The sequence below is a fragment of the Hypanus sabinus genome, chromosome 5 (genome assembly GCF_030144855.1).
Source record: "Hypanus sabinus isolate sHypSab1 chromosome 5, sHypSab1.hap1, whole genome shotgun sequence".
Classification (NCBI taxonomy): Eukaryota; Metazoa; Chordata; class Chondrichthyes; order Myliobatiformes; family Dasyatidae; genus Hypanus; species Hypanus sabinus.
In genome coordinates this window covers 103,228,102-103,240,471 of record NC_082710.1, presented here as the reverse complement: position 1 = coordinate 103,240,471, position 12,370 = coordinate 103,228,102, and the positions used below count along the sequence as shown (strand labels likewise).

The 12,370-nt window shown below is 40.1% G+C and overlaps 1 protein-coding gene across 5 annotated transcripts in view; it reads right to left on the bottom strand.

The window, feature by feature from the left end:
• The window catches only part of LOC132394301 (methyl-CpG-binding domain protein 5-like), a 225,133-nt gene that overhangs the window by 209,319 nt on the left and 3,444 nt on the right, over positions 1 to 12,370 (bottom strand). The window contains exon 2 of one of the 5 annotated variants that reach the window (XM_059970266.1): positions 6,416 to 6,575. The exons of the other annotated variants lie outside the window; for them this stretch is intronic. The gene's annotated coding sequence lies outside the window, so the exon portion shown is untranslated. The remainder of the gene's footprint in view (positions 1 to 6,415; positions 6,576 to 12,370) is intronic. 5 annotated transcript variants of the gene reach the window in all.

Below are 12,370 nucleotides of genomic sequence, written 5' to 3'. Positions count from 1 at the left end.
GTCTGACCAAGGTCTAATTTAGCTGTAACATTACCTCGCGGCTCTTGAGCTCAATCCCACAGTTGAAGGCCATCACACCAAGTACCTTCTTAACAACACTGTCAACCTGTGCAGCAACTTTGAGTGTCCAATGGACATGGACCCCAAGATCTTGCTGATCCTCCACACTGCCAAGAGTCTTATCATTAATATTATATTCTGTCTTCAAATTTAACCTAACAAGATGAAAAACTTCACACCTATCTGGGTTGAACTCCATCTGCCACTTCTCAGTCTAGTTCTGCATCTTATCGATGTCCTGCTGTAACCTCTGACAACCCTCCAGACTATCCTCTTTCAATATTTTTATTAGTTTCTGCATAAAGGAATACAGAGTACAAGATATATAAGTCAAAAAAAGTACCAAATATATTGTATTAAAAATACAATTACAATCACAAACCTTGTATTCACAAAAATTAAATCATAATATTGAAATATAATAATTTTGTTATATAGAAAAAAAACTAAACCCACTATCAAAGCCAGAGCTGTTAGCTAAACTATCTACAACAGCCCCAACTTTTGGGTCATCGGCAAACTTACTAGCCCACCCTTCTACTTCCTCATCCAGGTCATTTATACAAATCACAAAGAGGAGGGGTCCCAGAACAGATCCCTGTGGAACACCACTGTTCACTGTCCTGCAACAGAATATGAACCATCTACAACCACCTTCTGTAGGCAAGTCAATTCTGGATCCACAAAGCAAGTCTTCCTTGGATCCCATGCCTCCACACTTTCTGAATAAGCATTGCATGGGGAACCTTATCAAATGCCTGAATGAAATCCATACACAACATCCACTGCTCTACTTTCATCAATGGGTTTTGTTACATCTTCAAAGAATTCAATCAGGCTTGTAATGCTTGACCCACCCTTGACAAAGCCATATCTACTATTCCTAATCAGATTATGTCTCTCCAAATGTTCATTAAACCTGCCTCTCAAGATCTTCTCCGACAACTTGCCCACCACTAAAGTAAGACATATTACCCTATAATTTCCTGAGTTATCTCTACTTCTCTTCTTGAACAAGGAAACAACACTTGCAACCCTCCAATCCTCTGTTACTTCTTTCGTCCTTATTGATGATACAAAGATAATTGCCAGAGGCTCAGCAATTTCCTCCTTTGCTTCCTATAGTAGCTGGAATGTAGCTCGTCAGATCCCAGCAACTTATCCAACTTTATACCTGTCAAAAGCTCCAGCACATCCTCAATCTTGATGTCTATATGCTCAAGCGATTCAGTCCACTGCAAGTCATCCCCACAGTTGCCAAGGTCCTCTTCACTAGTGACTAGTGAAGCAAAGTATTCATGATGTACCTCCGCTACCTCCTCCGACTCCATGCACATGTTTCCACTATCACTCCTGATTGGTCCTATTCTCATGTTGTGGAATGGCACATTCCATAGGGTTACATCTTGAAAGGTTCACTGAAGCTTGGCGTAGTTGCTGCAATAAGAATGCAGAAAGGCCTTTGAAGCCTTTGTGAATGAACAAAGGTAACAAATGCAGGTGTCGGATTATTCATCCTCTCCCAGCTACTCCTCCACCACTCAGTTCATGATTCATCAACTACTAATTTAGCTCTAATTTCCTGCATTAACTCTGGATCACTGAATATCAAAAAATGTAACCATCTTTGGCTTTAACACACTCAGCAAATGAATGCCACGTTTTCTTGGGAAAAGAACACCCAAGAGTAATTGGATTTTGGGTGTAGAAATTTCAGCTCTTGTTGACTCCTTGCTTGGTAGTTCCAGGCAACACAACCAAAGGAAACCCTTACTCTGCACCTGATTTGTCAAGTCCCTTAGAATTGTACATTCTTTTTCCATCTCATTCTTCTGAATCCAAAAGCATAGATCTAGTCAGCTTAGGACCCTCACAAGATAATTTGGTGAACTTCCACAATGTTTCATGTATTTCAAGTACATGTCAATCTTGCAAAATAGCAGATTTACACACAAATTTCAGACAATACTCAGGTGTGATCTCACTAAGGCAGTATATGAATGAAAAAAAATACAGTTGATGTTTCGGATTGAATCTGTGTTCCTCAGATTTCCAGCACCTGCAGATTTTCTCTTGTTTATGATTATATAATTGAAGCTAAGAGTGTTCAGATCTTCTTGCAAGACAGTTCACCCAGTATATTATTTGCCTTCCCAATTGCTGTTACAGGGGCTTCCAGGACTCTAGATCCAAATGACCCAAATTTCAGAAATAAAAATTGCAAATTCTCCCATATATTTTTAAAGCACTTTTCAAGCTAGTATTAATAATGTTTCATTGTACTCATTAAAGTCTAGATATAGCATATGTGACAATAGTTTAATTATAGAAACACAGAAAATCTACAGCAAAATACAGGCACTTTGGCCCACAAAGTCATGGTGAACATGTCCCTACCTTAGAAATTACTACACTTCCCCATAGCCCTCTATTTTTCTAGGCTCCATAGAATATTACAGCACATAAACAGGCCTTTTGGCCCTTCTTGGCTGTGCCAAACCATTTTTCTGCCTAGTCCCACTGACCTGCACCTGCCCCTGCCCCAGCCCCATATCCCTCCATACACCTCTCATCCATGTACCTGTCCAAGTTTTTCTTAAATGTTAATAGTGTGCCCACATTTACCACTTCAGCTGGCAGCTCATTCTGCACTCTCACCACTATGTACCTATCCAACAGTCTCTTAAAAGACCCTATCGTATCCGCCTCCACTATCGTTGCTGAGAGCTCATTTCACGCACTCACCACTCTCTGAGTAAAAACACTTACCCCTGACATCACCTCTGTACCTACTCCCCAGCACCTTAAACATGTGCCCTCTTGTGGCAACCTTTTCAACCCTGGGAAAAAGCCTGACTATCCACACAATCGATGCCTCTCATCATCCTTTACAGCTCCATCAGGTCACCTCTCATCCTCCCTCGCTCCAAGGAGAAAAGGCCAAGTTCACTCAACCTGTTTTCATAAGGCCTGCTCCCCAATCCAAGCAACATCCTTGTAAATCTCCTTTGCACCCTTTGCATGGTTTCAACATCCTTCCTGTAGTGAGGTGACCAGAACTGAGCACAGTACTCCAAGTGGGGCCTAACCAGGGTCCTATATAGCTGCAACAATACCTCTTGGCTCCTAAATTCAATTCCACGACTAATGAAGGTCAATACACCGTATGCCTTCTTAACCACAGTGTCAACCTGTGCAGCTGCTTTGAGCGTCCTATGGACTCAGACTCCCTTTGATCCTCCACACTGCCAAGAGGCTTATCATTAATACTATACTCTGCCATCATATTTGACGTACCAAAATGAACCACTTCACACTTATCTGGGTTGAACGTCACCTGCCACTTCTCAGTCCAGTTTTGCATCCTCTTGATGTCCCGTTGTGACCTCTGACAGCCCTCCACACTATCCACAACACCGCCAACCTTTACGTTATCAGCAAACTTACAAACCCATCACTCTACTTCCTCATCCAGGTCTTTTATAAAAATCACAAAAGGTAAGCACCCCAGAACAGATCCCTGAGGCACACCACTGGTCACCAAGCTCCATGCAGAATATGACCCGTCTACAACCACTCTACATCTATAGCTCTTCCTTCATCAATGTGTTTAGTCATATCCTCAAAAAATCCAATCAGGCTCGTAAGGCATAACCTGCTCTTGACAAAGCCATGCTGACTATTCCTAATCATATTATACCTCTGCAAATGTTCATAAATCCTGCCTCTCAGGATCTTCTCCATCAACTTACCAACCACTGAAGTCAGACTCACTGGGCCATAATTTCCTGGGCTATCTCTACTCCCTTTCTTGAATAAAGGAACAACATCCGCAACCCTCCAATCCTCCGGAACTTCTCCCATCCCCATTGATGATTCAAAGATTTGCCTCCCACAGTCGCCTGGGGTACATCTTATCTAGTCCTGGCAACATATTTAACTTGATGCTTTCCAAAAGCTCCAGCACATCCACTTCCTTAATATCTACATACTCAAGCTTTTCAGTCTGCTGCAAGTCTACACTACAATCACCAAAATCCTTTTCCAGAGTGAATGCTGAAGTAAAATATTCATTAAGTACCCCAGCTATTTCCTCCGGTTCCATACACACTTTCCTACTGTCACACTTCATAGGTCCTATTCTTCCACGTCTTATCCTTTTGCTCTTCACATACTTGTAGAATGCCTTGGGGTTTTCTTTAATCCTGCCTGCCAAGGTATTCTGATAGCCCCTTCTGGTTCTCCCAACTTCCTTTTTAAGCTCCTTCCTGTTAGCCTTATAATCTTCTAAATCTGTAACATTACCTAACTCCCTGAACCTTTAGTAACCTTTTCTTTTCTTCTTGACTAGATTTATTACAGCCTCTGTACACTGCAGTTCCTGTACTCTACCATAACTTGCCTGTGCAGAACCTATGCAGAACTCTACACAAATATCCCCTGAACATTTGCCACATTTCTTCTGTATTTTTCCCCGAGAACATCTGTTTCCAATTTAAGCTTCTAATTTCCTGCCTGATAGCCTCATAATTCCCCTTACTCCAATTAAATGCTTTTCTAACTTGGCTGTTTCTATCTCTTTCCAATGATATTGTAAAGGAGATAGAATTCTGATCACTATCTCCAAAATGCTCTGCCACTGTAAGATCTAATACCTGACCAAGTTCATTTCCCAATACCAAATCGAATACAGTCACTCCTCTTGCAGGTTTATCTACATATTACGTCAAGAAACCTTCCTGAACACACCTAACAAACTCCACCCCATCTAACCCCCTTGCTCTAGGGAGATGCCAGTCGATATTTGGGAAATTAAAATCTCCCATCACGACATTATAACAACTTTCCAGGATCTGTTTCCCTATCTGCTTCTTGATATCCCTGTTACTATTGGGCGGCCTATAAAAAGCACCCAGTAAAGTTATTGACCCCTCCCTGTTCCTAACCTCCACCTACAGAGACTCCATAGACAATTCCTCCATGACGTCCACCTTTTCTGCAGCCATGACACTAACTCTGATCAACAGTGCCACACCTCCACCTCTTTTGCCTCCCTGCCTGTCCTTTCTGAAGCATCTAAAACCTGGCACTTGAAGTAACCATTCCTGTTCCTGAGCCATCCAAGTCTCTGTGATGGCCACCACATCATAGCTCCAAATATTGATCCACACTCTAAGCTCATCTAAGTTTGGTTCCCCGCACCCCCAACAATTGTAGTTTAAACTCTCCCCAGTAGCCTTGACAAACGTCCATGTCAGGGTATTGGTCCCTCTGGGATTCAAGTGCAACCCATCCTTTTGGTACAGGTTACACCTGCCCTAAAAGAGGTCCCAATGATCCAGAAATCTGAATCTTTGACCCCGCTCCAATCCCTCAGCCAGGCATTTATCCTTCACCTCATTCTATTCCTATTCTCAATGTCGCGTGGCGCAGGCTGTAATCCTGAGATTACTACCTTTGTAGTCCTGATTCTCAACTTCCTTCCTAACTGCCTAAAGTCTTTTATCAGGACCTCTTCCCTTTTCCTACCTATCTCATTGGTACCAATATGTACCACGACCTCTGGCCATTCTCCCTCCCACTGCAGGATATCTTGGACACGATCTGAAACATCGTGGACCCTGGCACCTGGGAGGCAAACTACTATCTGAGTTTCTTTCCTGCAGCCACAGAATCACCTGTCTGACCCCATAACTATAGAGTCCCCTAACACTACTGCCTTCCTTTTCCTTTCTCTACCCTTCGGAACCACAGGTCCAGACTCTGTGGCAGAGGCACGGCCACTGCTGCTTCCCCCAGGTAGGTTGTTCTCTCCCCCCCCCCCCCCCCCGCAACTGTATTCAAACAGGAGTACTTATTGTCAAGAGGTACAGCCATGGGGTACTCTCTAGTACCTGACTCTTCCCCTTCCCTCTCCCGACTGTGACTCAATTTTCTGTCTCCCGTGGCCTTGGTGTGACCACCTGCCTATAACTTCTTTCTATCACCTCTTCGCTCTCCCTGGCCAGACGAAGGTCATCGAGCTGCATCTCTAGTTCCCTAACTTGGCCCTTGGGAGCTGCAGCTTGACTCGCCAGGTTGTATTTGGGCGATTATTGACTGAAATTAAAGATTCATCACAAGTCTAAGTTAAGTACAGGTACTCTCCAGGTTATGAACATCCAAGTTATGGACACTCCATACATATCAATATGTATTTGGAAATGAGCGGGAGGATTTGTCAACTGCTGTGAGGCTGCAGACTGCTTCTACTGGGTAGATACAAGATATTCCTATGTGCATTTCCCCATCCCCCCCCCCCACCCAATCAGGGGGCTGGGTTGAATCAAGAATTGTAATTGCCAAGCAGACTCACTATGCTCGTTGGCTACAGGCAACCATTCTTCCCAGACCCGTTTCCTCTTCCATCCGTTGTTTCTGTGATCCTCTGCCACACACTGCTTTTGTTCATTTCCAACTTACGAGCAGTTTTTTGGATTGGAGCCTACTCACAACCTGGGGACTGCCTGTAGTACCTAGAAATTAAATTTCAGTGAGCTCTGTACAAAATATCTCAATTTAAAAACATACTTTGCTTTTCTTTCCCCTACCAAACGAAATATTACATTTTTTACAGTTTATATTCCGTCTGCCACATTCCTATCATTCACCTTAATGGTCAATGGACCCCAAAAACTTGTTTTCTTCTAGGTCACAGAGCTACTTCGCTTCATAGCCGAAACAAATTTGGATACGGTATTCTTGATGCCTTATTCCGAAATCACTGATGTAGACTGAGCAGCTGAGTTGCTGGTACTGATCCCACAAGTCACACTTTCCAGATTTGAAAATGTCCTACAAATTCCTCCTGTTCTCTGTCTGTTAACCAATCAACTTTAGCCATGCTGGTACATTATGACAAATAAAATGCATTCAAAATTTCTTCAATAATTTTTTCTATACACTATTCTGCAAGTTACAACCTCTAAAAGCCCCCAAACAGATCTGCAAGCCTAACATTAGTAGTAAGGAAGCTAATGGGAAGAATTTAGGCTAGATTAAATACATATGGAAACAGTGATTAATCAAAAATAGAGAGTGGCTTTGACTGGGGAAGATGCTGTCTGACCGGTTTGAGTCAACAAGATGTGGGCAACACAGTTGATGTAATCCACATGGACCTTTAGTATGGCCTTTGATACAGCCCCAAAGAGGAGAGTGATCCTAAAGGGTAAAGCCATGGGATCCAAAGCAAGTTGGCAAATTTGACCCAAACTTGGCCGGGCAATAGGACAGTGGGCGTTAATAAAGATTTTTTTTTTGCTTGGAGTTTTCATTGGATGGCATACACAAGGATCAGCACCAGGACCCTTGCAGTTTGTTATGTACTTCAACAACTTGGGTATGAATGTAGGATGTTGATTAGTTATGTTAGCAAATGGAGTTGTTGATTCTGAGGATTATCTTGGGTTCCAGAATGACATTGATCAGTTGGTGAAATGGACAGAGCAATTTAACCCTGATAACATTCAGAAGGCTAATAAGGGATATATAATAAATGATAGGGGCCTACCTAGGGAGTATTAATAAAGAGGAACTTTGCTGCAAAGTCCAAAGTTCTGTTTATTGTCGTACGCACAAATACATGAAAAACTTACTTATGGCAGCATTACAGGCACATAGCATCATATCCAAAGATCCCAAAAGACTGCAGTACAGAACCTTAAGATGGTGTGGAAGGCATACAAGATACCTGCCTTTGTTACAATGTTCATGGCACAGCTTTTATAACATTTTTGTTACACTGAACTGGAGTAATATTGCAATTCAGATTGCCACACTATAGGAAGGATAGAAGAATAGAAGATTCATAATATTTCTTGGGATGGACTGATTTACTTTCAGAAGAAATTGTATATGCTTTCCTTGGAGCAGAGGAAGGACCCGATTTGCAAGTGCAATATTATGATAGACATTTTTCCCCACTAAGAGTTCTAAAACTTCAGAGCATAGGCTAAGTGCAATGGTAAGAGTTTCTTTTAAAAAGAGGGAAACTAAGAATTTTTCTTGTCACACGAAGGGTGGCTAGAATCTGAAACAAATTGTTTGAGGGGGTGGTGGAATCAGGTACTCAGCATATAATAAATGTTAATAAAGACCCACACAAAGTTTTAAGAACAGCTTCTTCTGTCAGTTTTATGAATAATTACCTCAGTATTCATCTTTTGCACTACTTATTTTACAACTTACAGCAATTATGTCTTGCACTGTAGTGCAGCTGCAAAATTACAAATTTCACAACAGTGATTCTAAAGTACCTGCCATCCAGTTTAAATATTTGATTTGCTAAGACAGTAGGACCAAACTGATTTCAATGGAGCCCATCCCAATAGAACCACTCTCTAGTGCCCCATATACTGACACCCATTTCTTGCACTTCATGCAATTCTTCACTATTAATGATCCAAATTGGCATCTGGATTAAATGGCAATCCAGAAGTTATTATATTTCTAGTTTTCCCTAACTTTGGATCCCATCTTGTCATAGCCTGTAAACAAAATGTTCTTCTTTATCTAATTGGTTACATTAGTTACTGTTGGTTACCACAAAGATCCAAATAACCATCTTTCCCCTTTAAGTTTCTTCTTTGCCTTTATGTTGGAACAGCAACTTTCTCCGATACTGTCCCACTCACAATACATTTGTTGTCACTCGCCCAACATGAATATCCTATTGTACCATGGTGATAGTCAGCTGTTAATCTACCCCATAACATTTGCACTCTGGCTGCAAGTAGTACATACCTGTCACTCATGGGTAACACCTAAGGTTCCTGCTCACATTTGCCTTGCATGTACTCGCATCCTTATTCCTCCTGACTAACCAATTATGCAATATTTAAAAGGGTGTGAACATTGCCTCACTAAACTATCCAGGCAACATTTCCTCCTCTCAAATGCAGCCTGTCCAACTCCAGCTTACCAATTCTCAAGTTCCAAGACTTACTCCAGAAAAAGTTTATATTGACTTCCATACCTTACAGATCTAACACATTCACGACAAGGTGGGTGATAGTTAATATTTACTTTAATTTTCATTGTCACCTTTACCTTATTTGTGTCCACATTAAAAGTGCCTTGTCACTGACTTCAGTTAACTACTTCTGGCTGGATAGTCAATTGCCTGGTAACCTATGATTTCATATCTTTGCAATAAAAATACACAATTAAGATGTTAAAAATAACATAAATCTTGAGAATGAAAGTGAATAAAATTAGCCACTTATTCATAAACCACCGAATTCTGGTAGACTGCCTCCCTCATTTTCAACATTGCAGAGGTGACCAAATTTGTATTTATAAAAATCTCTGGACTTCTGCCCAAGAAATTTATGTAAAAGAAATGTGATGTCATGCTGAAATAATGCAAACAGAATGATTGGACTATGAGTATTTTGATGAATGCACTTCTATTCATTAAAGTCCATATTTAGTTTCATAAATATGAACAGAATGGATTATCTTTTGAGAAAAGGCAGCTGAGGAGTGACCTTATAGAAGTCTTAAATTAGTGAAAGGTTTGATAGGTAGATGCACAGAAAATAATTCCAAATATGGGGGAAAACACATAATTAAAATCCACCATTATAAAATGATGAACAAGAAATCTAATTAGGAATTGAAGAAACACCTGTACCTAAAGTAGTGATAATGTAGATCACACTACCACAGCAAATGTTGAAAGGATTCTCAAGTGATTAATACAAATACATACATGAAAGTGGAAGTGGGACAAGCATATGAAACAGAAGGCTCGACAAAAAGCTTCAGATAAAGAATGACTGAGGTGCTGGGGAAGGAAACTGAATGGAGAATAAGTACCAGAATGGAATAATTGGGTCAAATGACATGTTTTTGTGCTATGTACCATACTTAAACACTTTCAAACCTTACTATTTAATAGAATGTTTTACTCTCCCCTCTATCAATTTATTTAAATTTGGTCCGAGTCCTTTCTGCTAAAGAAAATAGATCCTGCCCGTTCACCTATTCGGGCCCCTCAAGTTTTATAGACCATACTTTTCCCCTAATTTCTTTGCTCCAAGGGAAACAACCCTACTATAATAAGTCTCTCTTCATAACTATATTCCTACAGCCCTGGCAACACCCTTATAAATTTATGCAGCACTATCAAATTCTTCCTGCAGCCTGGTGATATACTCCAGCTGCGGCCAAACTAATATTTTACTGTCCAGTAGAACCTCAATGTTCCTGTATCCTATTTCTTGGTCAATAAGCACAAATATTCTGCATGTCTTCTTAATCGTATCTTCCTGAACTGTTGTCTTCAGGGATCTGTGGATGTGCATTCCGAAATCACTGATTTTTAAAAAAAATTGTCATGTAATGCCTACAACTTGTTTAATTCCCCAAATGTAATGCCTACAACTTGTTTAATTCCCCAAATGGAATAAATATAGGAACCATAAGGAGGTCTAGATAATCTACCTTGCAACTAGCCTAGGACTTAGCCCCACTGGACCTTCTAGCAGTCACTCTCTGATAGATGAAGACAGAACCATCAGAATGGAAAATTACATGGATAACCATTCATAAAGTATCACTTGTTGACTATCTAAAGCTAGAAAACAGATTTAATCTAAGCAGCCATTTTTCATCTAAATCAGGAGTTCCCAACCTGGGGTCCACAGACCCCTTACTTAATGGTATTGGTCCACAGCATAAAAAAGGTTGGGAACCCCTGGTCTACATGGGCTGCAAATATTCCATCAGTGCAGTAAGTGGCTATGGCAGTTATAAGTTGAAAATTCTGAAAATAGTAAAGGTCAGGTGTTATCGGTGAGGAGACAGTTGATGTTTCAGGCCAATAACGATTCATAAAACCAGTAAAGTTTAAAGTTGCAGAGAAGGGGAGGGTGGAACAAAAGGAAGTACTGTGGTAGGCCACAAAGGTGACCCTGAGCTTCTAGTTAATTCCCTTGGTGGTGACCTGTCACAGATATTCCCTTTGTTCTTTAGTCCTCCATGCAACTTAGAATGTGTTTGATCCAAAAACTTGTTCTAAACACCCAATTCTCTCTACACAGATGCTGGTTGGCCTGAGGACTTCCCAGCATTTCCCTTCCCACCCCCCCCCCCCCCCAGATTTCTCTTCTCAGTATAATGGTTCCTATTCAGATTTACATAAAATCTGAAGTCTTCCTTGCAATGTCATTATTTAATTATTCAACTTCACTCAACACTGATACACAAGGAACAAAAATTTCAGTTTCTTTCAAACAAATGTAGACTTTTCCCCTTATATCAGTGATTTAATTGCTTATATTATTCCAAGACTGCACAAAACAAATCTGGTTAATTTTATAAGCCTAAATACTAATTAAGCAGCCTTTTGACAGAAGAAAATACAAAGCACATAACACTAAAACAACAAGATTCACGTTTACCTTAAGAGCAGGTAATTAAAATGATTCTAAACCACCCGTTCATGCTCCACATAGAGACCCGAAAGTCCCATTATGTGTCGAGTTTTATTTCACTGATGCTATTAATTTCCATTTGCTTTGGTGACCTTAGCAAAGTATTGAATGTTCTCATATTTTCTGCATAACAATTGTCTTCAGTGACAAAATATTAATATATTGTCCAATTCATACAAAAGGCCCCACATGCTTTACACCTTAAAATACTTTGCTCCAGTGATCTGATTCATAATGGATATAATATTCATTAATATATATATATATGCTTGTAATTATAGCAACTTTCAATGTTTTAGAACCCAATTATTTGTAAAAGCAGTCACTATTCAAAAAAGTAACAAGCTTGACATAAGTATTTTAAAACAATTGATTTTGTCAAGATAATCAGCCAGTCTTTTGAAACACAAAAATAACGACAATCTTTAATAATCTGAACTTGGAATTGTGTTTTGTTTGAGCTAGTACTATTACAAAGAGCTCAATGGACCTTTAGTAAGTGATTCTTGTTTCTCAAGATCTTGTTTGTGTAAAGTATCTCGCAAATAGAAACTGTTTACAGCACATGCTTCCAACCAGACCACCAGTCATTTGCATTGGTGAAAGTGAAATATTTGCATTTGGTAACACAATAAATTGATGCTGTGATACAGCTTTATCAATATTTTTCATATATATATATATATATATAAAAAGGTTCCTGCCTACACATGTCAGAAGGGACTTCAAAAATTCTTAACATTCAAGATATAATTCAGTACATCAGCAAGCCATTCAAAATATGGATGCAGGCAAAAGTTAGACAACTGCAGAATCAGAAAAAGCTGCAG